Raw genomic sequence first — 26,987 nt, forward strand, 5'->3', positions numbered from 1 at the left:
CCTGACCTCAAGCTCCATGCTTCTTCTTCCTCCCTCTCATCTGGTCCTGGTGATTCCTTCTCCCTTATCTTTAGGATCTCCTGTGGGGTCAAAGCAATCCCCTCCCAAGGCCAAACCTGTGCCATCCGGGTATCTCCACAAATCCAGCAATCAGTTATATTCCATTCATGACTTTTCTCAACTAGATCTAGGAACAAGTTCTTTCCTCCCATCATTCTGATCTCAGGTCCCTTTTTGATTACCCCTTCTACCTCTTTTTCTCTAATCAAGTCTGGCTCCCAGTTCCCTGCTTCTGCTTTCTGCTTTGCCAGGTCTTTCTCAGAGCAGATACATTTCTCTTTCATAGGGCATTCCCCCAGCAATTTTTGTTTACAACTCCCTACATTTTCAAAAACCAATAGGTTCGGCCATCCTCTATGCAGGTTTGCAGTTCTAAAAAGCTGGCACAATTAGGGCTCGGATTCGAATGGGTTCTTAGGATGGCCGTCCGAGAGTCTCCCGCATACAAGGGGTGGTAACATTTATCGCAGGATGGTGCTCCTCCCGCTTGGATGTTGATCATGAGGAGAACCCATATTAGTGGGGGTCCGGTACAGGGCACTCTCCCACCCATGTCTCCCCTCTAATCCCTGTTAGAGGATCCATGACTTCCTATCTGTGGCAAGAGTGTATCCTGATCCGGTCTTGCCCCCTCTCAATATTCTTACCCATTGGTTACTGTTACCCGCTTGCTGCGGTGATACTCTCCCTTTTGTGTCAACTTATTTTCCTTCCTTTGTAGGGTCTGATTTGCTAGGTGCATGGGAGGATACTCTATTCCTTCAGAGTTCTTTGGATCTGTAATGAGACACATCAAAAATTAGAAAAGGTTCTTTTAAATTTTTCAATAAATAACTATTTTAAACTTTAAATATTAATAAGTAACACTAGGTATTCAATAAATAAACGACTTCTAATTCTTAAGACTTGTAATATCACCAAAACAGTTAATAAAGTTCAAATCATCTTAAAAACTCCATCTTTATCTGTCCTTTCATGGCTTCTTCTTCAGTGTCAGCTTGGTGTTGGTTGGGTTAACTACTGTCCACTCGGTTGGGGCTTGTAAAGGTCCTTTCACCCTGGAGACATGAGTCCATCCTTTCTCTTGGGTCCTCATTGCTGTTGCTGTGGTCAGCAAAATTTGAAAAGGACCTTCCCATTTCGGGGTCAATGGCTGATCCTTCCAGGTTCTAATTAATACCCAATCACCAGGCTGGAATTTATGAATGTCGAAATCAATGGGCATAGTTTGGGGGAGATACCCCTTTTCTCTCAGTTCTTTGAGAGTATTTGCGACAGTCTGTATATATTTCCTTACGCTCTGTTCTCTCTCTTCATAAGTTCCAAGATAGCCTGGAGTAGTTAGAAAAGGTAGTCCAAAACATCATTTCGTAGGGGGAAACCCCTATGTCTGCTCTAGGTTTTGTTCGGATCCTCATTAGGGCCAGGGGAAGACATTTTAACCAGTTCATTTTAGTCTCTTCTACTAACTTTGTAAGGGCTACTTTCAGTGTTTGATTTACTTTCCACCCTTCCGGAGCTTTGTGGTCTCCATGGAGTGTGTAATTTCCATGTGATGTTTAGGGCCTCAACTAGCAGTTGTAACACTTAGGCTGTAAAATGAGGACCTCTATCTGAGTCTATAGTGTGTAGTATACCATACCGAGGAATTATCTGCTCTAACAGAATCTTCCCAACTACTTCAGCTGTTGTTCTTGTTGTAGGATAAGCCTCCACCCAGTGGGTTAGGTGGTCGACTATGACTAGCAGATATTTAAATCTTTGCACCTGGGGCAACTTGGTGAAATCAACTTTAATACTCTGAAAGGGTCTTCTTGCTAATTCCCTTCCCCCAAGAGGCATTTTCCGCATCACTTTTCTATTCACTCACTGACAAGTTATACAGTCTCGTGTTACCACTTTTGAAATTGTAAAAATTCCAATACACACATATGTCCTCAGAAAGTGGTCACACAATGCTTGCGTCCCCCAATGTGTTGAGGCGTGTAACTCTTCTAACACTTCTCTAGCTAGGGCCTTGTTTAATACTTGTCTCCCATCTGGCATCCTCCACTCACCCTTCTCATTTTTGATTGCCCCATGCTTCTGGAATTCTTCTAGCTCTCTCTAATGTGTGAGATCTCTCCATCCTTGCCCTTGTGTCTCAAACTCGTTATATGTAGGATGGTTCCTTCATCTCCTAAGGCTGCTTTCTTCGCTATCTGGTCGGCCAAGTTATTTCCTTTTATCTCCAGGGAGTCTCCTCTTTGATGTCCTCTTACATGCACTACGGCTATCTCCACCGGACCTCTTAAAGCTTCAAGTACCTCCTTGATTAAATTCTCATGCACTAACGTTTTTCCTTTTGAATTTACAAATTCTCTCTCCGTCCAGATTTTACCAAAAGTGTGTACCACTCTGTATGCATATTTCGAGTCAGTATAAATAGTTCCTTTCAGATAATTAAGCCACAGTAGTCCTCGTAATAAAGCATAGAGTTCACAGCACTGCGCCGACCATTGTCCTGAAAGTTTCCCTTTTTCTATAATGGCCATGTCCTTTCTGTTTATCACCGCATACCCCGAAACCCGTTTTCCTGCTACTACTCTAGACGAACCATCCACAAAAAGGATCTTTCCCTCTGGTAAGGGGTGTTCCAATAAGTCCTCCCTTACTTTAGTTTGTAAGTCAGTGGTTTCGATGCAGATATGCTCAAGTTCTCCATCTGGTTCTCCATATAAAAATTGGGCAGGGTTTATTGCTCGGGTTGTAGTTAACTCTAAATTTTCCATATTGTTCAGGATCAATTCATATTTTAAAAGCCTGCTGTCGGAGATGCATTGGCTAGCCTTTTTACTTAATATGGTTTTAAAATCATATGGAGTGTACACTCTAATCTTCTTACCAAAAGTCAACTTATATCCCTCCTCCACCAGAGTTACCGTGGCTGCCACGGCCTGGAGACAGGTTGGCCATCCCCTTACCACTGGGTCTAATAACCTTGACACATAAGCAATAGGTTTCTTTACTCCACACAACATTCCTGTACAAGCACTCCATAGGCCACTCCTTCTTCAACATTCACAAATAATTCATATAATCTGTCTAAATTGGGCAAACTCAACACTGGAGCAGTTACCAGTTTCTCTTTCAATTATTCCAACCTTTTATTATCTTCCTCATTCCAGGTTAAGGGTTCTTGCTCTACTAATTTGTCATACAAGAATTTTACTAGCTTGGTATGTCCCTCTATCCATAGTTTACAGTACCCGATCAACCCTAACAATTTTATCACATCAGTTTTTGTTTTTGGTGCTGGCAATGACAATATTCCCTGTATTCTACTCGAATCTAACTTCTTGTATCCATGCCCAATTAAATGACCCAAATACTTCACCTCCAATTCCACAAATTGCAACTTCCTTTTTGACACTTTCAAACCCTTTTCTCCCAGAAAATTTAGTAATTTAATCGTCATTTCCTGGACCTCTTCTTTTCGTTCCCCTGAGGCCAACAAATCATCCACATACTGCAATATTTGTACTTGTCCAGCCAGTAAAAATTCTCGCATCAATTCTTCTAAAGCCTGACCAAATAAATTTGGGGATTCCGTGAATCCCTGAGGCATCCAGGTCCATTGTACTTGTTGTTTCCTTCCTGTAGTCTCATCATGCCATTCAAAGGCGAACCATCATCTGCTCTCTTTCTCAAGTGGGCACGCCCAAAAAGCATCTTTTAGATCGATTACACTGAACCATGCATGTTGTGATGATATTTTATTTAATAAGGTATATGGGTTACTGACAGCTGGATAACATGCAATGGTTTGTTTGTTCACCTCCCTCAAATCTTGTACCAGGCGGTAGGTCCCATCTGGCTTCTTAACTGGCAAAATTGGAGTGTTGTGGGGGGACATGCATGGCTCAAGTATACCGTCTAGAATTAATTCCTTAATTACAGGGGTCAGTCCCTCTTTTCCTTCAGCTGATATATGGTATTGTGTAACCCTTATGTGTAGTATGTTCAGCTTCATCTTTTATTTCAATGGGTGGGATGTCTAACAATCCATGCCCTCCTCCTTCGGCCCAATGTCGGGATTAATAGTCTCCTCATCTTCTTTTGTTAACACCATCATTTTAGCCACCATTCTACCTTCCTCGGGGACTACCCCTATTCCCAGCTGTAATTGCAGGTCCCGGCCTAGTAAATTGCATCCCAATTTTGGCATATATAACAAATCTACACAACTTTCTCAGGAATTACCTTTAACTTGTACCTGTTCAATCATGGCCACATCAAATGGGTCATTCTTAGCTCCCTTAACCTTACATTTTCTATCACTTAACTTACAACCTTCTGGCAGCTTTGATATACGCAATCTGTCTGCTCCAGTATCAACAAGAAACTCATATTCTTCACTCTGGGGGCCAACTTCCAGATTTACCAAGGGCTCTGTGTGATTTTCAAAACCTTCCCCCAGAGCAAAGAGCCGCTGACACCCCTAACCATTTCCCTTTAAAATCTTTTCCAATGTATCTTGTTCCCTAGCAATTGCCTCATCCAAACTTCTTTTCTTACAGTATCTCTTTGTATGTCCCCCTTCACCACAACAATAGCATATGATTTTGACCCAGTTCTGTTTTCTCTGCCTGTGTATCTTTTCCTTCTCCTCCCCATCTCCTTTTGACTCTCCCCTTCCAACTCCAGTGCTTTCTCTAGCTATCGCTATCATGATCTTCGTGTCAGTTTTTGTCTTCTCCTCCTCTCTTCTCAAGTATACCTTCTGCGCCTCCCTCAACAATTCGTTCAGGCTGTTTTCCTGCCAGTCATCTATCTTCTCTAATTTTCTTCTAATATCTGTCCATGCCTTGGTAACAAACTGGATCTTCACGAATACTTGCCCTTCCAGGCTATCTGGATCCACACAGAATATAATTGAAAATTCCTTTTTAACCTTTCCAACCACGCACTCGGGGTCTCGTCCTTTTCCTGCTGGCTGTCAAAAGCCAGCCTCGCATTGTTTGTCCTGGGCACAGCCTCTTGTATACCTTTTACTATGAGCGCCCTATAATCTCTCATATTTCTTCTTTCTAGTTCATCATTTAGGTCCCAGTCTGGTTGCACATGCGGCATTTTCTCCTCCCCCCGGGGTCCATTCCTATTCTCTCGCTCCCAGATCCGCATGCCAGCTGCCCTAATTAGTTGGATTTCTTCTGGGGAGAAAAGTATACCCATGATAGAATTCAACTCTTCCCATGTATGAATGCTAGGACCCAAGAACTGGTCAACCTGATTAGATATACCTAGTGGATCCTTCAGTAAACCTTTTAACTCCTTCTTAAAATTCCTCACCTCAGAAGCCATCAACGGCGCATTAACAAACCCAATTCCCCCTCTAGCACCTCCCATGGGCACTTCTCTCAAGGGGAATAATTGGTCCACTGTCTCTCCTTGAGGCACACACTTCTGGGTTTGAAACCTAGTATTGTAACCATGGTGTCTTACCATCTCATCTGAGTCCTTTTTCATCTCTGATTCCTTTTCCCCCCCACAGCTGCAACCTTGCACTATACTTCCTTCAGCAGAGACATTGTGTATCAGGGAGAAACTAAGGGGTGTACTTTGAAATGTAGGAGGGATAAGGAGAGGCATAGGAAGGTTCTGTGGTATGGTTGGGACATTCGGGATACAAGGTTGATGTACAGGAGAAATTGGCACAGGTGTAGGGGAAGCAGATGGAGTCTCAGGTGATGGAATAGGGTGAAGCGGAGGAGGCTGGGGCAGGTAGTGGAGGTGGTGGGAGAGGTATTGGCTGAGTAGGGGGAAGTACCGGAGGAGTAGGAGGGTGAGCTATGGGTAGAGTAGGTGGTGAAGGGGGTGGAAGACAATCAAGAGGGTCCCACCCTTTTGAATTACTTTTCTCTCCTACTTCCTGTGCTTCTTTCTTATCCACTTCCTTCTCTTTTGATACTTTGTACACTCTTACTTTCTTGTCCCAGATCTCATTTTCAAGCCAGCAGGCTGCGTGTAAGATTTCTTCCTCATTTTGGGTCTCCTTTAAATTAACGCGTCTGTTTAAAGCTCTGCACATCCACTTTTCTTTGGATCTGTACCAGGGCCAATAGACAGGCCCTTCCTGAATCACTTCCTTTGACCAGATCTCAATACTATAATTGATCATTTTAATTTTGTCCAATTTCTTTAAATTTTCATTCAAATCCAAATTCTCGAGCATTTCTCCCAATGGGCTTTCAGGAGGACTGTCTTTTAATTCGGTTTTGTCTTTCTTTGTCCTTTTATTCTTTCCCGCACACTGGCCCATGATTTTTGGTAATGTTTATAGAGTGTACCTAAGTGTCAACAGAGTTCTTTAAATTAATTATTACTTAAATCAGAATAAAACGAACTATAAATAAAACCCTTTCTTTTTCTCTCTCTCTTACAAACTTATGGCAGTAGATAGTCCCTGCTTCAGAAAGGAATTAGCTTTAATCTATATTAGGCTCCTCAACCAGGAAACTCAATGATCACTACTTCTTAAATACCCACTAAGTGAGCCACACTACTGTGAAGCTCAAACAAAAGTTCGTACCCAACTAAGTAGAACTCTTGGTTGCTAATCCGAAAAACCTCTCCTAAAATTACCTCATTACCAACAAAATTTAGTACACACAACGCACAAACTTATTAACATCTACCTAACAAATAATCGTATTTGAATGAACCAACAAAACCAAGGCGAGCTACCACAAGTTCTAGGAAACCAGGCAAAGCTATGAGAGAACAGGTAAGGTTCTGATAAAAGGAGTGACGGTCACGGGAAAATAACAATAACTTTTAATTTTTAAACAAGGGGTTTTTTAAAAGCAGTAACTGTAATAATTGTAATACAACTACTCGTGGGAAAATTTAACTGTGGGAATTAAATGGCTGCCCGTGGGAAATCCAACAGGAAACCTCAGAAACTACAACCTAAATGGTGACCCAACCGGAAACCGGATGAACCCTATCAGGCCCTTTTGGCCCTTCCCCCTTCTGGGACCCAATTACAGACTCCACCCCTTGCTGGAGTGAGGGACCCTCCCTCCTCCGGGGAGTTTCCTCAAAAATTAAGATGGCGCCCGCCAGACGCCACTAGACACTTCTCCTCTACAACCCAGATCTTAAAATGGCTGCGACACCGAAAATTTCTTCCCTACGGAATGGCGGTCTCAAAAATTAAGATGGTGCCCACCAGACGCCACTAGACACTTCTGCTCTACAGCCCAGATCTTAAAATGGCTATGACACCAAAAATTTCTTCCCTACGGAATGGAGGTCAATGAAAGTCCCCTTAACTTTGAAAATCTCCAGTTAAGAGTCTTCCTTCCAGCCCACAAGGGTCCTAGTTCCCTAGGCACAGACTCTCTGGGGTCTGCCCTAAGGAACCCCCTCCTCCCAGGTGATCCTGGCTGATGGAATCGCTACTTCCCTGTCTGGGACTCCTAGCGATTCCACCCCCGATCTGGCGATGACCAAGCCACTTCTAACTGGAGCCTGCACGGGGCGGCTAGAAGTAGGGTACTCCTCCGTCTCCCACCTTTAAGGGTCCCTAGGGGTACAGCACTCACACGTTTTTCACTCGCTTCCCTCCTTTCCCGGCTGGGCTCTTCGTGGAGGACTGGAACCGCGGTACTCCTCACTCGCTTCGGGAGTCTGCTCTATGCAGCCCCCGTCTCACTCAGTCGCCACTACACGCACACTTGTACCCCCTAATGCCTCGACCCCACTCACAACACCAACCTGACAGCGAGTCCCGCTCCTCAGAGGGGAATCCTCTGGGTTGTCGGGCCCCTGATATTCTCTCGGGACAGCCGACAGTCCTCCCGACGGTCGCGAAGAAATCCAGAGTCCAGGCGGCAAAAATTCTGCTGGACGCATCTTCCCTGGACTCGTCCTTCTCCAGGACCGCCCAGGGGGCGTGGCTTATCCTGGACGAGTCCCCAGAAAACTGTTATAAACGAGGCTTGGACCTTTTGGGTGGAATAAAAGTCTACTCGTTTATTAAAAAGAAAACCAGGAGCAGAGACTCGAGGTAAGCCCAAGTCCCACTCGACAACCCAGAAAAACCAAACTGTTTGTCGCACAGGGATTCCCTTGGACTCAGGTTCCTCAGGAAGACCAGGGGCTGAGCCCCGGAGCAGTTCTTAGAGTCTCTTTTGATGCTGTGATTGGTGCAGCTCAGATCCTTCTCTGATGGCTCGTTGCTAGGGTCCTCATTGGTGTTCAATTCTGTCTGTTCAATTCTGTCTGGGGCGTCGCATGATTGGTTGGCCCCTTGATCAATAATCCTTCAAAATGTTTACATCATGATTATTGAGTTGTCTTGAGAACATTCTAGAACATTCTCCTCCTTTCTATAGACCCACTACTTTCCCCCATTGGTGTCCCCATCTAGTGGGTACATGGCAACATTACACCCATACAATCACAGTAACAATTAACTCATTAACTGCATACCCCACTCCTCTAACAAGCAACTTTTAACTTCTTCTCAACCAAAAAAAAAGAACTTTTTAACCATTTATTACAACCTCTTGAAACAGGACAGGGCAAGAGACCCACTCTAAACTCAATGAACCCCTTCCAGACCTCATTCAGAATAGCACTCAGTAATTCACCTGTGATGTGCCATGTGTCTGTTCATTGTAGTCCCCAAGTATTTCTAATACTGTAAAGAATTGTGAAGCATTTGCTGTGATTTTAGAGACTGTTATTATTTAACTACTCAGACACTGGTGATTAACTAGAATTTCTGGTTGACCAGTAAAAAGACCCAAGGTGTTACCTGGTTTGTCTGTGGACTCATTCATTGAGGGACAGGTGAGAAGAGAACCAGGAAATCCTGGTTTACAGGCAGGTGCTCCACACCACCAGACACTTTTGTTTCCCCTTCAGCAGCTGCCAACCAAATGCATGTGTGGAAATAGTTATAAACATATCTGCGGAGCATTCTCTTGGGTTGTCTCTCTTTTTCTCTCTAAAACTCTAAAGGGAAAAATGCATTTGGAAGTATGATGTGATTATGAAACATGAATTTCTGATTAGAAGTATAATTACATTCCCTTTTGATGCCAGCCAATGGCGTTCACACAGGCCAGATCATAACACGTGCACTCGGCAACCTTAAACCTTACCAATTTCTCAACTGCCATTTGAAGATAATAAAGGAAATCCGTGTTTTAATTTTTAATATTTTCAATGCCTGTTCTTACAGCCATTATGTATTTTGGGAATGAACAGCTGAATCCATCATCCTGTCTCCAATTGAATCTCCAGAGGCATGTTACCTGAACCTTGCTGCTTTTTTTCTCCCTCCTACACAGACTTGCTCTGTTTTCACTTTTTATAACCACACTGTATATTAACAATAAGAACATTAACTCATAAAAACATTAACTCATTGGGGTAAAATTATACCATGAGAGTGCATCCAACTCCCTATGTGTTTTGACATTCCATTTAGCAAATGGTGTTACCATTTTAAGAGTGAGTCATTTCAGCTCTGAACCACTGCAAGGGAAGTAGAAGGCTTGTGAAGAAGAAAATGTAAAGACAGATACATGTATTAAATCTGTTTTAAATTATGTTAGAACTGAGCATCAAAGAACAGAGCTTCATCTCCCACATAAAGGACCTGGTTGCTGAAATGCCAAGGGGCAACTCTCATTGCAGGGCATTTGCTTGGACAGCAACTGGTGGAGTGGGTGTCTGCACTAGAAATGCCTCCAGAAGTGCCAGATTGAAACCAAGGAGATATGAATTAGAATTTATTTTTTTAAATGAAGAAATGAAACAGCAGAAACTGATGGAAGTTTTGATGTTTCCTCTGAAAGCCATGTTAGCATTAGCACTAAACAGATGTCCCATGTTCCAAAGAAATGGCAGGTTTGGCACCTCTTCACAGTTAGCAAATTTAATTATGGCTTCAAATGCAGTAATGGAGCAACCTTGCTTGGCTATACTAGGATCTGCAATTGGCACCAGCTTTCCTTCCCTCGTATGGGGAACTGCAGAACAAGGTGCTGCACATGTTCCTGCTGTATTATATTGGGTCAAATTGGGGTCTGATTAAAATACTATGGAAGGGAAGGGAGGAAAAATAAGAAATTAGGAGTAGGGACAAACTCAGTGTTTTCCTGCAATTCTAGTTTCTCTGGGCAAATTGGTTGGGTTTCAACTGGATGTGAGTTCAAATCAAATAGCTACTTTAATTAGGAGAACTCCCACTCTATCTGAAATAACACCGTGTTCTGGACAGAAGATCAGGACAGGCAGAAGAACTGGCATTGTCTGAAGAGAAGACAGTCCTGAGATAGGTACAAAGAAAGGAAAATAACTCTTTAAATATACCACAAATACTGGGGAAGAGTTTTCTTCTTTTCCTCTCCTTTGGTGGAGCCAATGAGATTTCAGAAGGTTTGGTACAGAGTGGGAAAAAAACTCTTCTGTCAACTCCCACTGCAAGTCTGCATCAGCACATCCAATAGCAATAACAACAATGCCTATCTTGTTATTTGGATATGTAAAATATCCACCTTAGGCAGGTCAGACTCTTTATTACAAGGCCATTTTCTGTTGCTAGTAACTTTGCCAGATTTAAACCATTTGAGCTGAAATTCCCTTTTTGACTCTGTCCCAGGCTGAATCTGCCTGCAGTGTTCCCCTGCATGTGCATTTATGCCTAACTGGGGTGGCTGATTCTGATCCAAAGCAAGAAAAAACAACTTATAAAATACTGCTTCAAAAACTTCATATCTCCAGAAAGGAAAAATGACATTAAAATAATCCTTGTGATATTTTTCCTGCCAGAAGAAGAGGAAAGCTAACTATGTGCAAGGTGGATGCTACTGAAAAAATTATCTTATGGTACTGCAAAATGCAATGCTTCCCCACAGCCAAGGTCAGCAACAGACACAGGTAATGCTCTAGCCCAAATTAATTTTAATTTAGTAATATTCTGACACACAGTCATTTTCTTTCTCCCATTGAAACTAATGGGATTTTTCCATTAAATTTATGGAGTCTCAAAGCCTCTTGTTTGTATTTCTTTAGAATTGTACCCCCCTGTGACATCTCTTAGGCACCAGGAATTACAACCCACTTGTGCTATTTTACTATTTTAAAGCCCAGTTTTTATCCCTAACATTGACAAGGAGCTAATTATTCTTATTTTCCTTTCTCTCAGTACTTTTTTGTTTCATAATTTGAAATTATAATTATTACTGATGTAGAATAAAACATGAAATTACCCCTGATAGCACTGAGAGCAGAATACACAAAGGAGCCAGGCCATACTCTGTGAGAGGGACCAGTTGACTCTGCAATTAAATAACGTTGCCATGGTAATGGGGAGATCCAGGGTATAGCTGGGTAACACTAATTAAGGACGGCACGGAGACAGTCTCGGGTGACTGCTGAGCTGGAATCCAGCTGCCCCACCAGAAAACAACAAAGCAGTTTATAAATATTAATAACCATTTGCAGCACCTAGTCGTGAGGAGGAAGGGGATGTTACAGGGAAAAATAATGAAGGAAGAGGACTGTGCGTGGCAATGTCTGTGCAGGGCTACACAGCAAGTGATGGCAGACCCACTGCACTCTGTAACTCCCTTCTGTGTTAAAGCCACTGCCCCTCCAGATTTCATCATTCCTAAGGAGAGCAGGAGCCTTTGTGTCACCTGGGACTCATCTGAGGCTGCTCGTACTCAGACTCATCACCTGGCACTGGTCTGAGGTTGCTTTTGCTCAGACTCATTCCTTCAAGCCAAGCAGAGCAAGAGACAAGACCCACTGCTCATTCCATTAACAGCCATTAGTGTTCTGCAGCAGCAAAAAGCAAATTACTCTTCTCCATCTGGCTCACTGAGCTTGTGAGCTTGGCTGAAGGAGGACCTGGAGGGTGGGACCTGCCCTTCCAGAGGTAATTTGGACTCAGTGACTAAAGCAGTAACACAGAGTGATTTGTCTTTGTGTGGAAGCAGTGTCCCATTTGTATGAACAGGTCTTACAGAATGAAAAATGATGATTTATTCTCATTTTAGTAGGAAAATTCCCTCTTCTCATCAGTCTTTTTTAATACTGTAGATTTCAGGATCTAATTCAGGAGATAAAGCTGGGCTAACAGCACCTGGTGGAAGTCCTTCAGAGAAAAGAAATAAGTTCCAGTGGCTTTTTGATTAAATTCTTATGGACAGAAATGAAAAATAATACAGTTTCCTGATACCTTGTTATCAGTAATGGCTATACTGGTTATTGGAAGGATATTGATGTCAGAAACATTTCTGCAGGTCTACTCTATGCAACTCATTTTACCTCTCCACCACGCCTCTCAAATGTGAGAGAGCCAGCCTAGATTATTCAAGGATCTTAGATTTTAAAAATGAGACCTTACAGAGTTTCAGCTACTGAGCCAGCTCATAAATCCAGTACTTCAGGTGGCAGCCCTTGGCAGGGAACAACCACCCCGTTAAATCAGGCTGGGCAAGAAACTGTCATTTCAGTGAATCATGAGAATTACTAATTCTATTATAATATGTGCATGTGTGAGGAAGGTAATTCAGGGGGAGTTTTAGTTCCATCTTTATGGTGTCCTTCAGAAGATTATGATCCTGGCTGCTTTTCCCTGTTGTCCATCCAATTTCCACAGTGACTGTTAAAAGTTTCAACAGCAGCAGTTAATAATGACAAGCAAAGTATAAACCTTTGGAAAGCTCATTCCTGTTTTGCTGCTCCCCTGGTTGCTGGCGTTAACATCCCACCCCCCTCCCTGAGCGTGCATTTACAATGGGATGCAACACAGAGGTCCCATGGCTGTGGTACCTTCATGGTCTTGTATGACACAGACACATTTGGAGGTGGTTCAGGGAAACCAGATGATCACCCAAAAAGGGAACTGGCCCACCTGCTTGTGCCTGAGTTATTGCACACCCAGGAGGTGAGCTCTTGTTTACGTGTGAGCTCTCTGTATTATTTACAGAGGAAATTTTATATTATTAAGGCCTCTTTGAATTTTAGAATTTTTTTAAAATTTTTTTTTAACTTTTTTTTTCCTGATGCATGCGATCACAAAAATGACAGTTAATTAGAGAACAAGCACTGTTAACTATCAAATTCTCACAGTCCAGTGGCTAAAAAACTTTAAACATCAGTCTGCCCTAAAAACAGATTCAAGAGCAGAGCAAACAGTTCTGTCTGAACACTACACACAGAGCCAAGTTTTTGGTAGGTTCTGGTTGCAAATATTTAATTTTGCACTCAATTGTTATTTGGTGAGAGATGTGGCAGTAACTTCTATTTGACCTTAGTCATTCTGAGAGATAAATGCATGTGAAAGATTTGAGAAATTTTGCCATCTCACCATTACATATAAAATGTATGACTTCTCCCAGATCAAATACATTTGCACTTTTAAGAGACACTAAGTGGATGCAGACAGATTTGATGTATTAATCCACCTGAAATAATACACATTACATAATTCAGTATTAGCACATTTAATGGGAAACTGCACAAGTCCAAAAGTGTTGGTAATTTCAGGCCCATAATTTAAAAGTACCTGGTTTAATTCAATAGAGATAAAAGGCAAATTTGTTCTTTCCTTCACTAATGAAATAGTACTTCAAGGTGCAATAAAGAAAAAATTTGGCTCCACTCAGTGCAGTCTTTATTTGGAAATGGCATACACTGTTCTCGATTCATAAAATCTTGCATGTGTTTAGGTACTAAAGAAGAAGTGGATGCTGGGTTTTGTCACCAGTGTTTGTGAGACACCTTTATCCATTTTGCATCAGCAGATGTAAATTGCTGGAGGCAACCATTAAGCACAAGTAAACATGTGTTGCCTTTTAAACACTGTCACTGCTATAACAGACCAATGGCATGGTTATAAATATGGCCAATAGGGCTTTCTGTGAATTTTTAAAATCCATTTTCAAAGTATTGCTCATTATGTCCCGTGTTTCTTCCTGTATGGTCCCTTGGCACATATATATAGCCCTGTTTAAACAGTGGGGCAGGGAGTTGTTCTCTGGTACATTTTGCTGTGTATTTCTGTTAACTCCCCCTCACCCTTGCTTGTGAGACACTTAACCACCCTTTTACTTCCCCTCATAACAAACCAGAGGATGATCAGAATAACCTGGGATTGAGCTACACAGAGATTAAGGACATGCCTGCACTTTGCAGTGGAGCATGGTAAAACCAGTTTTAGGGAATCTGTGTTTGTGCCTAATAAGGTGCCACAAGCTGTTTCGCCCAACACATGGTGCTATGTCAAAACACAACTCACGTTCAAAGAACCAGGGGTAGTTAGGGGTAATTGCCCTGGCACAGCTATTTTGCTCCTGGTTTTGGAGCTGACTTGCAGCCTCCCCATAGGCTTGCTTAGAACAGTGTGTAGAATTCCCTGCTCAAGGTCATACCAGAAATCAATGGCAGAAGCATGGAAAGAGCCTAGCTGTCTTTAATTCACCGCAGTCACCAGATGTTCTCCTTCCCAAGCACAACCACCCCCTTTTCCCAGCACGCGTAAAGTGTTGGAGAAGCTGCACAACTTGTAACACAGGCAGAGAAAAAGCAGCACAGGTGAAACTTAACCACCAGAGCATCACTCCACCAACAAACTGTCCTGCTCCAGGACCATGGAAAATCTGGCCCTTTGCCTCTATCACCATGATGGATCTGTACAAAAAAGTCACACCTGTACTAAACAGTGGAGAATTTTGTTTAATAAATGCAGTCTTTGGTTGACTACACACAGCCATGTTTGCTGGTACCAGAGCCCTGAGGGGCAGCCCCTGCTCGGGGTGGCACAGCAATAAATTCCAAGTTTACCCAGTCACTGCTGAGTCTCCACTGGAGATCCTTCACTTCTGTGGAAAGCAGCAGGATCTGACTCTTAATACATGAACTAGTGACACTTAATGCCTAGAAGGAGAAATCCAGTTATCTGCAGCCACTAAAATAACACTCTGCAGCTTGTCATACTCAGTCCAATTTGTTCCACAGTTTCTCAGAGACACTAGGGGAATACTCCATTCTCCAGTTCAGCAAGCTTCATCTACAGTATATTGCTTCCTAAAGAGTTGCTACAGTGGCAAAGAAAAAGAATAGAGGCTTAAAACAAAACTACAGGCTTTCCACCATGACTGCCACCAACTTCTGTTACTGAATTTAAATCTAAAGCCATTTTCTTTTTGAGATAATTGCCAGTTTCTTCTGTTTTCTCAAGCTGCTTGCTTTGGTACAGTTCTGCACTGATTTATACTTGCTTTTGACTTCACTTGATTAGGTGTAAGTGATGGAAAAAATGGCTTTAAATTTCACTGCTTTAAACACTTCTTGAACCCATCGATAACATAGGCAGACTAACTTTCTAAGTTATTGTCGTCCTTGTTTCCCTGAAATCACAGTAGTTGAAACCATTCTGTCGTTTCTTGGGGTTTTTTTTCCATGCACAAACAAAATTCATATCCTTTCAGCTTAAGTTATTTTTAGATTGTGAGATGCAGGAGTAAATACAATGACAAAGCACAGTGGGTTTCTTTTAATACATTTGGAGCAAAACCAAGATGGAGCTGTTTGCAGCACACAGCAGACTCCCAGAAAATTGCAGTCACAGTAGATGGCAGATGTAATAAATTTCCATGCCTCCAGCCAGAACATCCAAGCTCTGATTTCTCTGCCCCAAACCAGCAGAGTAAGAGGGAGTTCTGATGAAAGGCTCTTTTTGGGACTGTTTTTCTTCAATTCATTGCCACTGACAAAGAATTCCTCCTGATCTTGTAAAAGCTCTTTGTGTGAAGTTTGTTTGGCAGCTGCTGGCACAGGGGGGAAACAAGGACAACTCTCCCATTCCCCAAAAACACCTCAAGGCTCTCACGAGCAGCACCAGGATTTCTGAAGACACTGTGAAGGTAACAGAGCACTTCCAAGGGTGATTACCACAGCAAGAGTCAAGTGAATGAACATTCAGGAAGAAATGACCAAAGGAGCCATTCAATTTTTCTTTGGAGTGCTTTGTTTCATAAATCTTCAGACAAGCCATCAACTTTTCCATTTTGGAAATCAAATCTCAACTTCATTCTGCTTGCCAGTAACAAAACAAAAGATGCTCTATGTCTGCCCACAGAGCCCATCACATGGCCTGCAGCTATGCCATCTCTTCTGGGTGCTGACACTGAAAAAGAATTAGAGCACAGAAGAAATGCTTTTGATGATGTGCGAACCCCAGAAGGATCCAAACCACACTAATTTAAGCTCTCTGTGCTTACAAGGAACAGCTCTTACTGTGGGTAGTTACAAACTAGAAGAGAGTTCCTTCAGTGGGAAGAATTTAACAGCTTCTTCCCTGAAGGCTCTTTTAAAATCATGTTAAGGAAAAGAAGAAATCAATAAATACACTTGTTGGAGGAGGAATTCAGAAGCTGTGTCCCTGCTGAGGCCAGTCCTGCTCCAGGGAGCTTAAAGATGGACCCGAGGTAAGGACTCTCACCTCAGCAATACAGTGAGGTTTGACTTCACCCATGAAGACATCTTAAAAAAGTAAATAAATTTGCATGTTCCCCATTTTGATTGGATGTATGGGTTTGGGGAACTCACCCTGTCCCTGACTGGAAGTCTGGAGAGTGGATTTTACCTGGCATCAGTCACACTCTTTGTGTGAAAGCCTTTTATTACTAAAAATCTGCCTGTACTGCTCCTTATAGTGCTGATCCCATGATAAGTATTTCAAACCCATTTGTTTTGTTCATTGTTTTTTAAACTGAAGGGAAACATGAAAAAAATACCAAAACCCACAAGAAACCAAGCTTTCCACACAGAGCCCAGTGCTGAGCTGCAAACGTCTGCATGCCTGGGATGGACTCCTCAAGCCCTCCACATTAGCAGGCAGCAAATGTCCCCTGAATGTGCCACCTGGCACGGCTGCTCGATGCTTTCTAATCCTCCTGGAACAGCATTTTCCAGACAACTCCTATCACACACTGAGCAGTCTCCTTATGTTTGCAAAATGAAGTCAAATTGGTTTGACATCTCCTGAAAGAAGCCTTTATCATCAAAATTTGGCAGAAGAAAAAGACAGGGCTTGTTCCTGACCTAATGGTTTCCCTCCTGCTTCAGGTAAATTCTTACACTGGGAGACATTTGCATCTCAGAGCTGATTTTTCCTGCATACAGAACCAATTCTGTGCAAAAACCATCCAGAACAGCATTGCATAATAATGGAAAAAATGTCAGTTTTCTCGTCTATCCAAGCTGTGCTGAAGGCAGACAAGTTTACAGCAGCCCTTGCTTCTGCATGTCTCCAAGTGCCTCCCTGATTTATGGCACAAAGAAACTCCGAGGCAGAGCTGATTTAACTTACTCTGCTCTGGCAAAGCTGCAGGAACTTTGGCAGCAGCTGGAGCTGCAGAGCTCTAACCAGGGCTGCTGTTACTCATCTATGTTTCTGATATTTCCATGCACTGAAGTTGTTTCCTGCTGGGCACATCTGCTGCAGTTATGGCCTCATTCTACCACCGTGGAGAAGACATTACTGTGTTTTCCTGAGCAGGAGCTACTAAGCTCTGACTATGAGTAAAGGCAGAACGTGTGGCCTCAAAATGAGAGGGGCCTGCTTGGAAAACCTGACCCCCAGTGAGCTCACAGCGGCTGCTGTGAGAATTTTGACTGGCAGGTTTTGCTATGGAGTCCAGCCTAGGAGCAAAGAGAAAGGTGAGATAAAAATGAGGTAAATTTATGGGTTTCCACAAGTGATTAAAAGGTTTTCCTAGACATCAATTACATAGAGACACCTACTGATGGACACTTTTAATCCTCTATACTGGAAGCCAATTTTCTGGAGGCTACATATTACCCATTTTTTTACAGAAGAGTTGTGCCCCAAGCGGAAGCAACAAAACAGATCTTGTGATTAACGTGCTGGTAAATTCCATGAGGAAAGAATGACTCTTGCTACAGACGCTTGTCAGGAGTTTGCCACATGCCTCATTTTCCCACCTATAACCTGACAACTGGAATTCTCCCATGTCCCGTTGTCAGTGAGGATGGCAATGTCCACACTGGACAGGAACTATTTTTTATTTGTGATTATTTCACACTGTGCTGAAGGATGTTCCAGTTCTGGCCTCAAGGGATAATAAAACTCCTCCAAGGATGACCTTGTCTTCTACCCCCCAATTTCCTCCTTATCTCAGCAGCATGTGCAAAAGTAACATTTTTGCACATGGTTGGAGTATTGTAGGAATTCTTTAATTACTTCTAAGCCCAGCTATTTGCAATTCAGAAGCTTGTGTTGCAACATTAAAAGGCTTTGACAAAGTAATGTGGAATTTCTAGAGGAGGCTCCAACAGCACAGTTTCTTCTTTTCATCTTCTATTTCAAGGAAGAGTGACAGCAAAAGTTAAATGCTGTTTTTATTTAGTGCTGTTTGATTGAGAGATTAAGGCTTGAATTTCTAATTTGAAGAGCAATTCCCAATGGAGATGCAGTATTTGTCTCTATTAAGGACAAGGTGCCCCTGAAATTGCAATCTGCTGCTCTTCAGAAGTTTTAAATTTCAGGAAATTATAGCTTTTTACCTTGTTAAAAAAAAAAAAGTAGTTTTATGATACCAGAAGTGCCTAACAGAGGATATACATATGTTTCAAATAAAAAAGGTAACCCATATAACCTTCAAGCAAGGCGCCTCTTCCAGCCACCAGCAGCCTCCCAGTAAAGCAGCTGTTGATCTTGTATCATGGCCACCTCCCTTCATAGCATGTAAATCCTGTTACCTGCAGTTGTACTTCCCATTCTCAAACCAAATCTTTTCCAGTTCCAAGTCACCCCAATTCTGCTGTGTAGCAAAATGAGGCAGACATTTAGAAACAGTCTTAAATCTCCCAGACATTATCTGCATGAGGAAACATTCTGCAGCATCCTCATGCCAAAGGACCTCATCTCTTCTTCCTCCAGTGCCCAGAAAAACCAGATCTCTTCCTGCAGACTCCTGTAGGGGTAGTGAAGATGTGGAAAATGAAATTTTTTCCACCAGGCTACAAGGGGTGATGTCCCATCACCACCTCAGCTTGTACACAGAAAACCAGCAGTGAAGCTTGAGTTTGTTTTCCACCTGAAGAAGCTCAGAGCTGTGTCCCCTGCTCCAGCTGTCACACAGCTGTACCCTGAGCTGGCAGAGCAGAGAGAGCCTTGGCTGAGCTGCAGAACCACAGCCATGAGATCCCAGTGAGCAGAGACCTCCCTGGCTCCCTTGTGAAGGGTGGCTTGATCTCAAAGGATGCAATTACAACTCGACATGACTGATCCTCACCATTACAGACCCTGAGACACACACACCTGTCAGACTTGTCATCTGTCACCCAAACAAAATGCCAGTGACCTACAGACAGAGCTCCCCTCACCCAGCAGATTAATTCATTATAAAATAGATGCACCCAGTATGACGGTTGCAATTAACTCATGGAACTGTCAGAGCTTTCAAAAACATAAGTCAGGCTAGAGAGAGGAGGAAATGACAGACAACAAGATGACCCCAGACATTTCAAATGGGAAAAAAATGTTTCAGCCTTATTCACAATAAAATAATTTCTGTCTGGAAAGCACTGTGACTATTTATATTAAATATTGTGTTAAACTCTGTATAAAGCACCTACTCCAGGCCATAGCAGCTTGCATTCTAAATTGAGAAAAAGTGGTGGTTGTCACCCTTATTTTACAGATGCAAGATACAGTCACAGAGAGAAGAGGTGGCTTTACAAAACAAGCACGACAAACACATTAACTGAATTTGAGCTCAGATGGTGTATTGGAATGTTTTAACTGAAAGCCTTCCCTTTCCTGTCAGTGAATTTCCCAAATGCATACACCTAAGTTCCTGTGGCTTTCACTGGATTCACAGATTTGGATTCTTTCTGTTTCTACCAAATTACATAGGCTTTCCACTAATAAGAAAATCTACCAAGGCTGTTAGAAGTTATTTCTCTCTCTTTCCATTTCCTTAAGGGAACCTGACTCCAAGCATCAAATACAAAGGCAGTTGTTGTGGGGACTTTCAAAGTTGCTTTCATGTCTGCTGCTCTTTGTGCTGAAGTAACAGGCTGAATTACTGCTGGAACGGGAGGATGGGCAGAGCCTGGATCCAGGCAGTGTGGAGGTGTTCTCGGGCAGCAGCCACAGGCACTTTCCCTGCACAGAGCAGGCAGGATGCAGACAGGGAGGCTCCCTGCCCTCAGCTGAAAGGTTGTCTCACAACGTTGCTTGCTCCTTCCCTGGGATGTGTTTTTTTTGTGGGGTATTTCAGTTTTACTGGCAGGCAGACTCCGGAGAGTGGCTGATTTCCACTGCCCTGAGAGCATATCCTGAGAATCACATCACTACAGTGACTGCTTGCACCATGGAAGCAGCAGATAAGTATTACAGGATGGAAATTAGATTAATCCTACGTTGGTTTTTTTCTGAGTACAAGGAAGTAGCAGCTCTACCCTCATTTGGTCCCACTGATACTGGGTAAGGTGGTTGGAGAGCCTGGGCTGCTTTGGATGGACTCTACTGCAGGGCACCACAGGTCTGCTGGAGCAGGAAGTTTATAGAGCAGGCTCTCCATGCTAAGTAAAATTATAACAACGTCTGGCATTCTGCCTCTAGCACAACCTAAAATGAAGCCTCCTAAACTGATGCTTCAGAGGGCAACAGAATAAATAAACCTCTTAGCAATATGTCTAGCCAACCATACAATGCTTTACATGAAGAAAAACATCTTTCCTGAGCCCAATAGGAAATCATTTTGTGCCCTGAAGCATGAGATTTGTTTACCCTTAACTTAACATGCATAATGCTAGTTTTGTCTTTTTGCAATGAAATTATCCATTCTCTTTATAAATCTGGCTCTTCAGATTCCCCTGAAGAAGCTTATGGCATAAGCTGGAGAAATAAACCACTGGAATGAAACTGTGAGGGAAATTACTGTTATTCCTCCTAAACTACCTCCCCATCTATAGACATTGGACGAAAGTTCACACACACATGCAGGTGAGCACTCTCCTGAGCAGTATTTTGCTGCTAAGGGTGGCACATTAAAGTGTTGGCTAAATAACAAGATATATTTCATATTTAATTCTCCTTGAAATGCAGCATGAAAAGTGCAAATAAGAAAACTGAAAACACAGGTCTGCATTTAACACTGAAATATCTGGGTGTTTTTCTTCTTGTGTTCAAGACAATTTTGGAGGCTGAAGTAAGAAATACCATGGACCCTTCAGACAGACACCAATCCTTAGTGCAGGGGGACACCCCCCTGGGGGTCATCATCTCGTCGAGTGAGTCAGATTCCATTGCACATTTTAAAGATCTATATTTTCGTAGAGGAGACACTCCTTCTGCAGTACAGCTGGGGACTTTCACGACAAGATTCCTTTCCAGAAATGTGGATTTACACCCAAAGATTAATTTGTTTGAAATCAAAACTCATGTGCTCTTTTTCTCTTCTTAGAAGCTGCTTGCAGAGGTAAAAGAACTTCCTTTTGAAGGCTCTCCAGTGAGAACTGAAAACATCATTCCAGAGAGGATGAGTGCTGTTAATCCACAGGTGATATACCTGTCAGTATTGACGAGAACAATATTTGCTGAAGGGCATAACAAATATCTCTCATATTCACATGCAAACAGCAGTGCAGGAGGGTAAACAGCATGGTCAGAGTAGCACAGCTTGTTTTTTTCCTTTCTTGAACCTGTTGATGTGCTGTGGCTGGGTATCTCCATTGCATTCCTGGTATTCAGTCTTGCAAGAACTTGTTGCAGTTCCCAAGGACATAATTTCCATTACAAATAGGGAGTGCACTGTAGAAAGACACCCAAAAAAGTAAACTAATCATCAGTTGAGGCAATGCAGACACAGTGGGGGTTCAAAAGGACTGCTGCAGCCTGCTGAGGTTAAACTCTCCAGGCTCCTCTTCACAATAAAGAAGGATTGGCCCTTCCAGATGATAAGTCTGAGGAGCTAAATTAAGCTCTTTCTCTGAAGTGCAGGATCTTGATCATTAACTATAATAGGTACATCACCGGCAGTGAACAGGGGCCGCACAGCCTTCACTTTGCTCAGTTCACTCACCAAGTTCAGACCTGGATACAATTCAGAGTATGCAAAGTTGGGAGTCTTGGTCCTACATTGACTATGATCTTCAGGCCATTTCAGAAAGGGATTTAGGACACTTGATTTGGGTGTCTTTTCTTGCCTGGTGCAAGACAACACCAGTGCTTCTACTTTGGTTTTTTTTTTTTTTAAATTTTATTTTTAATTTTTAATTGCTTTTCATCTGGCTGGGCTGGACTGAACTGCCCACACAAGCACCCAGGTGCCAGCACTGGTACAGGGCAGGTGATGGCTCAGTAGCAGTTTGTGTTTAGAGCACCCTAAAGCAGTTAAAAAACCTGCAGCCTCAGGTACTGGAAGTCAGATGATGTCAATATCCTCCTGCTTTTTTTTACTGCCATGAGCATTTGGATCACTGTATCCTTAAACCAGTCTCCTCCAGTCACACTGCTGAATCTCACTCCTTGCCAGTACTCAAGAAAAGGAATTTCAGAGAAAGACAGCCAATATAAAAAATTCATTATTGCTAGAGGATAAGTTCTATAATAAAGGCTTAAGGTAGGATACAAAGCCTAGATGGGGAGAGAATGTCTCCACTGCAGAGCCTGTGCACTGGGAAAGCCAGATAAAGGATGGGAGAAGAACACCTTATCCTTTGTTCAACACAAGGCAAATGATTGGCTTACCTTCCTCTCCATGTCTGCTTTTACAACAAAACCCAGCCAACCAAAACCATGCAAAAAGCCGCTCTCACACAACAATTTTCATTAGAAGTGTTGGTATGTTTATCCCATTACAAATCAGCAAGATCACAGCTAAGCTATCACAGCCAACCAACCCAAATCACAGCTCAGCCACAGGCACCTCAAAGGAGGAAATAAAGACGATTTTCAAAGAATCAGTCATCCAATTAATTCAAGGTTGTTATATTATGTAAATAGACATCAGAGAAGAAAAAAGCCTTAAACTTGTTAACATTCACTCATGCAAATATTGACATCGAATCCAATACGATTACTCCCCTGAGAAATGGTAAGTGTGCACCTGAGTCTCTGTGGACTTTGGGCTTAGATTTCTTGAATAAATAGCTTTCTGAGAATTATTCATTTTGTTATATATTGCACCATCTGTAGGAATACTGATACAGTAATATGAATATTACCGAAATACTGATTTTATAAAATATTCAGCTGGTCTCCTATTACAGGTGAGGGATAAGACATACTCATAAAATGAACTCAGGAAATAGGACAAACAGTCACATTATAACAAATGTTATTTGTTCCCTTGGAGTAATCAAGTTTATTAAAAACAAAGGCTGGTTAATATTTTATATTTGCAAACATCTTTTCCCACTAATGCCCTAAAGCATTTTGCAAGCTACACGCAGACAACATCTTAAGTACAATCCCTCCTCCTGTGCACCCCAGTTGCAAAGCTCTCAGCTGAATACCCAGCTGCCTCCCACACATTGGCAGCCCCTTTGTGAGGCAAAAAATAAACCCATTGAATTTCATCTAAATATTACTGCTGACATCCAGGCTAATTCAAAAAATAAAGGCTGGTCAAAAAACCAAATAACTGCTCCTGCTGAAATGAAGGGAAAGCAGGAAGGGTGGATGTGCTGGTGTCTGCACGGGGGTGCACATATGGATATTCAAAGTGATGGCTTGGGAACCACTACAGGAGAGAAGGTTTGGAGAAGAGGCAGAGACACACATTCAAGCTTTACATTTGCTAGACTGGGACACCTTCTGCTATCCCAAGCTGCTCCAGCCTGGCCTTGGACACTTCCAGGGATGGGGCAGCCACAGCTTCTCTGGGCAACCTGTGCCAGGGCCTCCCCACTCTCACAGGGAAGAATTTCTACCCAATATCCCATCTAACCCTGCCCCCTGTCAATTTAAAACCATTCCCCCCCTTCCTGTCACTCCATCTCTTGTTCAAAGTCCTTTTCCAGCTCTCTTGGAGTACTTTTAGGCACTGGAAGGGCTCTAAAGTCTCCCCGGAGCCTTCTCTTCTCCAGGTGAACATCCCCAGCTCATCCTGCCTCCACAGGTGCTCCAGTCCTCTGAGCATCTTCCTTTTGCAAACAAAGCACCACTAGAGGACAGTGGAAGCTCAAAAATGCATGGCAGAGCCCATGGTGCTGGGAAATAAGCTGGAGATCGGGAGAAATTTGGTGCAGGAACTTCAGTCTGTAAATATCTGCCCACCCCTGTCTCATCTCGTTGCGATCCCGAGTGCAGCAGGTACATCCAGCCAGAGGGATTCCCGGGGGGACAGGGGAAGTGTTGCAGGGCATTTTAAACGGGCTGAGATTAATCGAAATTCACTGCTGGGGAGATGCCCCCCCAGCCCATCAACAAGCAGCAGTGGCAACTACTGCAGATGGGTGTGCCATGCCGAAATGTAATTGTTGTGACTCAGAAAAAAATTAATCTGCTAGCAAAAGAGGTGGCAGCTGTTTCTCTGATTCCATTTACATCTCATTTGTAGTGTTTACCTAGTATCTTAGGTGCATTTCCAAACACAGCTAAGAATACCCTAGCTAAGAATACCCGAATGCCCTGGTGTTTCAGTGCCTGGTAAGTAAAAGTAGGTTTAATTTTACGTGACAAACTCTACCGTTTCTTGCTAAACAGCAGGGATACAGATAGAGGAAAAAACCCCAAACATAAAAAGGAAAATAGAAAATCTCTCTTCTGGATTTCAGAGCATATTGCATAAACTCACTCTGGCCATATCTGTTTGCATGAAAGGCTCTATAAAGGATTCCTAGGATTTAAAAGGAGTCATAGAAGATATAAAAGATGTTGCCATAGATCTAAAAACAGGCATGTCAATTAGCTGTGATCCTGAAGAAAGTACTTAGCTAGAAAACACTTCAGGTATTTAACTCTCCAGCACAGCAGTACATATCTCTTGGTTCATCACGTACACATCTTTAAGTGACACTCCTTTAGTGGCAGTGTGACATATCCCTTCTCCTTCAGGGTGGTTCTAGCTTGAGACCTCCCATGGTTTTAGCCCAAGTTTGGTGCCACCTCTACTGTAATTTCTAATTCTGCTCATGTTTCTCCCATTAATTTAGGACTAACTTACTGCTTGCCAGACAAAATATGCGTAAAAATACATCACAGCTGCCACAGCACCTTTCACATTGCAGTGTCCTGGATGACAACCAGCATCACAATGAAACGGCTGCATTTGGATTTACAGCTGTAGTCACCTGCTATCCAGAGTGGGGATGATCTTTATAGCACAGAGACCTAACTGAGTGGCCCGTGGCTCTGCAAGGAGTCAGTGGCAGGAGAGGAACCACAGAGTCCTGTCTTTGGTGCTCTGCTCACTCCCTGGTGGAGGTTTAATGCCACAATATACATGGGAATAGTTCTTAAGAACATTTCTCCACTCTTTTACTGTCAGGGTATGGATCATCCTTCCTGCTCTCCCCATATCATTCTCAGACATGGAACAAAATTTAAAAACCCTATCATGCTATTTTGCGTTTCAATTAAGTACAGTGGACCAGAATCCCAGCGGCTAGGCTGGGATGTGCTGGCACAGCCCCTTATGAGCAGGACAGATCCCAGTCTGCTGTGGTGAAGAGCACGGTGCACTCTCTATGCTTGTACCCTGCTGGGAACACAGGCCAGTCCTCAGACTAAGTTTTGGCTTAGGAGGTGTGGAAAGAATTTGGCAGCTTGTTCCAGTCTCCCAACCTTGCTCACCCTCACATGGAATCACAGCAAAGATCCAAAGCAACAGAGTACTATGCCAATTTCTGCGGGTTTGGCTAAGCAGCTCCCTGTTGGCATTTCCACACACAGCATCTGGATATTTCCTAACAGGGTGGCAGCCCAGGGGGGCGATTTTCAGCCTTCTCTAATTACAATGCTGCTGTCAATGAGTTAATGCCCTTGGAGAGCGGGGAGAGCAGTGCCTCGTGAACGGCTCCCACCCTGGGTGGAGATGAAGCACTGAAAGATGTACAGAGAAATGCAGCCTGCCTTGAAAGTTGAAAATTAAAACATGGACTCTTAAAATTCACATCCTGCAGCTCTCAGGCTTGTTCATGGTTGTCATGGGTTAGCAAGCGTAGCCCTGGAAGTGATTTCTTGCAAAGAGGTGCTTACAGCTTCCTCCATGACCTGACAGAACCTATCAACTGGCTAGTTTGAATATTGACAATTTTTTAAGCCACTTAAAATTTTGACTGCCTCTGTGGTCCACATTTAAGAACGGACAAACCCCGGGAAGCCCTCTCTTGCTTCTGGTCTTGGGACAGGTAACTGGGCCCGGCCCATGTGGGCCTCAGTGGGCCCAGCCTGGGCCCTGCTCGGTCCGGGCCGGGTCTGGGCTGGGACCTGCTCGGCCAGGGCCGGGCCGGTACATGGCCATCCTGGAGCCGATGGGCCCTGTTCCACCCACAGCCCCCCACAGTCCTGCTCTGTGCAGACGGCACAGCCCAGCTCCACACCCCCGGTGCGGCCGAAGATTCAGCTGAAGCTGCACCGCTGTCCGGAAAAGATCATGTGACCAACAGCGATAAGCGAAATTCCAGCTGCAAGGCCCAGGGGAGATTAACCCTTTTAGTGCTGTAAGTGCTGCAGACATTAAGTAAAGAAAGAAGAGCTGAAAACCTGAGGGAGGAGGAAGAGGAGATGCTTAAAGCTGAAATTCTGTTGTAAAGCTATGGTGGTGATGGACTATGATATATCAGAGTACCCGTTGTAATATCACGACAGCATGGGGGGTGGAGCGTTCAACTTGTACTTGTGAGCAAAAGCACCTGTGCTGGAATAAGCAAATGCT

The 26,987-nt window shown here is 43.2% G+C and overlaps 1 long non-coding RNA gene across 1 annotated transcript; it reads left to right on the forward strand.

The window, feature by feature from the left end:
* The first annotated feature begins 15,937 nt into the window (after window positions 1-15,937).
* LOC125335968 lies at window positions 15,938-26,264 on the forward strand. The gene is made up of 3 exons (XR_007207600.1): window positions 15,938-16,559; window positions 21,570-21,665; window positions 25,264-26,264. It is a non-coding gene; the product is annotated as an uncharacterized LOC125335968 (long non-coding RNA).
* The last annotated feature ends 723 nt before the right edge of the window (window positions 26,265-26,987 follow it).

Source organism: Corvus hawaiiensis, chromosome 19, assembly GCF_020740725.1.
Source record: "Corvus hawaiiensis isolate bCorHaw1 chromosome 19, bCorHaw1.pri.cur, whole genome shotgun sequence".
NCBI classification, from domain to species: domain Eukaryota; kingdom Metazoa; phylum Chordata; class Aves; order Passeriformes; family Corvidae; genus Corvus; species Corvus hawaiiensis.